The sequence below is a fragment of the Octopus bimaculoides genome, chromosome 21 (genome assembly GCF_046866305.1).
Source record: "Octopus bimaculoides isolate indiv1 chromosome 21, ASM4686630v1, whole genome shotgun sequence".
Classification (NCBI taxonomy): Eukaryota; Metazoa; Mollusca; class Cephalopoda; order Octopoda; family Octopodidae; genus Octopus; species Octopus bimaculoides.
Genome location: NC_142948.1, coordinates 16727383 through 16731119, shown reverse-complemented (window position 1 = coordinate 16731119; position 3737 = coordinate 16727383). Strand labels below are relative to the sequence as shown.

The window sequence follows — 3737 nt, the reverse complement described above, 5'->3', positions numbered from 1 at the left end:
CAAAATGATAAGGTTGAGAAACGTTGTTATAGATTATACCTAACTGAAAACGATCACGAGCCACATCATCCAAACAGACCGGGCTTAGCTGCTAGTATATATATATATATATATATATATATATATATATATATATGTATATATATACATATATATATATATATATATATATATATATATACATATACATATACACATATATATATATATATATATATATATATATATATATATATATATATATATAAGCACAAGAAGCAGGTGAGAACACAATGACCAAGTCTTTTGTGGAATCTGAGTTAACTCTAATGTGGAGGTTCAAATCACCAGGTTATATAACTCTGGTCAAACCTTCCAGAACCTTCAAATTGCAAATTAGTGGTGAGCTTACACAACCCTCCTTCGATATTCGCTAGCGTTAGTTGATACCCACCAACCAATGCTGATTGACAGATAAACATTTTACGCGGCTGTTTTCTTCTTTCAAGTGGTTGGCCTTGCCTTTTATGAGAACATGAGTAGACTGTGGTTCATAACTGAAATTTCAAACGTGGTGGTTCGAATTTGACCACAGTCTCACTAACTAGCAGAAGGATCACTACTTGTCGATCGGTTTCCAACAATTTTAGCTTTTTCCGATCTGGCTTTTATCAAACCAACACGCTCTTAATAATTTAAGTAATTTGTAGTTTGATTAAACGCCACATATTCTTGCCGTCCCGCTTATCTCATTCGGCATAAAGTTTTTTGAAATTGTAATTAGATTTCAATTTGTTTGGTGCATTCATATCAAATGTAGATAACAGCATTCTTTCAAGAGGCTTCATTCATAGCAGAACTTGTTCGAAGAATACACGGTAAGCACAAAAATTACAGAAGTGACCTACCCTAAATGATAATTTGGAATCTTGAATAAAATGCGATAGAGTATGCAAAGCAAATGAAGGCATAGACTGGATAGGGCAACATAATGCATGTAGCGGATAAAGAACGGATTAGGGCGGGGCACAGACATGTAAAATATTTACAGTACAATATTCGGAAAATGCTTCTGACTGCTATAACATCAATAATCAATGAAGAAATTACTCAAAAGTGAGTTAAATAGGTAATTTCGCATTATTTGGGACTTCTTCATACCCACTGGCAGTCCAAATTTTTTTCTGCTTGTAACTACTGATGCACAGAAAAGTGAACCAAGTTGAGTTGCTGCTGTATGACCAAATATTTTCTTGCAATTTTGATATTTTAAGCAGTTAACCACTTGCTGGTCCGTCGGAACGGCAGTCAACATTGAGTGGGAATAGTACAACTAGTAGTTTCGCTTCAACGCCAACAACTTCTGCGCTTGACGGAAGCAAACAGCCAGTGTTCAGTATCGACAAAATATATTGCAGAAACGATTCTCCTCTAAACTAATTCCCAATTGATTCGTAACATGACAAAAACGTAGCACAAACCTTTTTTTTTTTTTTTTCGATAATTTCTTTGTCTTAGTCACAAGTAATGCGAAATTACCTATTTTAATCATTTCTGATTAAAATTTCTTTTTTGATTATTGATATTATAGTAGTAAGAAACACGTTCAGAATATCGTGCTGTAAATATTTTACATTTCAGAGCCCCTCCGTAATTCGCTCTCTAATGATAAGATCGAGCATCGATATCAGGCTTTGTTACACACTGTTTTATCCCCTACCGACAATGATCACAATTCTTTTTGGAGATTTAGTGTCCTTTTGTTAAACGTGAAATAGGGAAGGCAGTGCCTGTTTTCATGAACCTCTTATGCATGATCGTGTATCTTCATTGGCATGGATAGCACAGACATATTCCTTTCCCAAAACTTTTGGAAGACACACCATATGTACTATCCCCCCCCCCCCCCAGAAGCATGTTTACAGTCATGAAATCCTGTATTAGTGCAAAGCTTCATATATTACTTTTTAAACAACAAAAATAAAATAATTTTCCTAATTCGCTGTATTTTTACTAATGATGTGATTTAAAACCATTGGCTGTTGCTAATGTCTGTGAGGTGAGGACCATGAGTCTACTGAGCTGCAAATTGCTTTGCGACTGTCAACTTCTTTTCCGAAGGGAATATTTTGAAAGAAAAATGTTTTCGTATTTCTGATTACAGTGTAACCTGGCAGTGTGTCCTTCGGTATTTGTCGTAGTGCAGTCAGTCTCGTTACTTGAATCTTCTAAATCTATTTAATCAAAATCCGTTGAGTCTATAACATTAATAAAATCTACAAGCTCTACAAGAAGGTGACATTTAAAGGACCTTTTAGATTTGAGGAATATCCAGCATATTTCATAGACACAGAAAACCTCTTTCTCGTGAAATGTCATACATCCATTATATATTGATCTACAAAAGAGAAAAAATAGGTTGTTTATAAAGGTTTTCTTTAAGACAAAAGGACAGAAGTTTTGCTCGTTCAGCAGCTTGGCATATTAAGAAACATAACATGGTTATATCACAACAAAAAATAGGCAAGCATTATTTTCACATTACGATATTGAATAAAAAAATGGCGATAATTTTCTTTTCCCATTTCAAAGAAATATTTACTTCAGCTTAAAAATCGATTGTATTTTGTTCATTTTTGAAATAGTTTGTGAATGGCGATAACAAATACCAAAGGCTCGAGATTTGGCCTCTGTATCTTCAACGTACGCATAAGACTACGTATAAAAGAAGTCAAAAAACTGCAATGCACTAAACATCAGTAGTTCCATAAATAACTGTAATACGAGAGGATAACTGAGGTAGAAGCTAAGCTTTTTGTCCGAATATTTTTAGACTATCTGAAAAGCCAGTAAATCATAGAACGCGATGATTAAGCTAATTAATAATGTTGTGTTGTTGGCACTCCGTCGCTTACGACGTCGAGGGTTCCAGTTGATCCGATCAACGGAACAGCCTGCTCGTGAAATTAACGTGCAAGTGGCTGAGCACTCCACAGACACGTGTACCCTTAACGTAGTTCTCGGGGATATTCAGCGCGACACTGTGTGACAAGGCTGGCCCCTTTGAATTACAGGCACAACAGAAACAGGAAGTAAGAGAAAGTTGTGGTGAAAGAGTACAGCAGGGTTTGCCACCATCCCCTACCGGAGCCTCTTGGAGCTTAAGGTATTTTTGCTCAATAAACACTCACAACGCCCGGTCTGGGAATCGAAACCGCGATCCTATGACCACGAGTCCGCTGCCATAACCACTGGGCCATTGCGCCTCCACAATTGATAATGTAATCTATCTAAAACTATAATGATGGTACAACACAAATAATGTTTTGACTGCTAGATAATATTTGATCACATTTTTGCTACTTACAATTGTTACATCTAAACCGTTTGAACTGATATTCTTGACAACATCTCCACGAACGTGAACCAAATTATTGTGAAGATAACTCTTGAATTTTCTGAGAGTACTAAACAAATGCACAGAACGGCGTAGAAAGTAAAAGATCTTATGTAAAATTTGAACTGTAGTTATTACGAAGTAGCGAAAGTCAGAAATCCAGCCATCTTTGACAGAAAAGCTAACCATTAAAATAATTTAAGTAGCATTTACATAATTTACATCAATTTTTTAAAGCATTGGTCATATCTGAATCTTTGGGTGGTGGCATCCTCCTCCCTTCGGCACTGCCTTAAGCATTTTTCAAAAACTTCTCGATGGAACGCTTTTGCTTGACTCGTTAAAGCTTTTGGGATTCCCA

At 35.8% G+C, this 3737-nt stretch overlaps 1 long non-coding RNA gene across 1 annotated transcript in view; it reads right to left on the bottom strand.

Annotated features, from left to right (window-relative positions):
• Positions 1–261: 261 nt before the first annotated feature.
• The window catches only part of LOC149131500 (uncharacterized), a 4479-nt gene continuing 1003 nt past the window's right edge, over positions 262–3737 (bottom strand). Inside the window, exons 1-2 of the long non-coding RNA XR_016237848.1 lie at positions 3347–3737; positions 262–2377 (exon numbers count right to left, since the gene is read on the bottom strand). The exon at positions 3347–3737 is cut by the window's right edge and continues 1003 nt beyond it. This is a non-coding gene — a long non-coding RNA (uncharacterized LOC149131500). The remainder of the gene's footprint in view (positions 2378–3346) is intronic.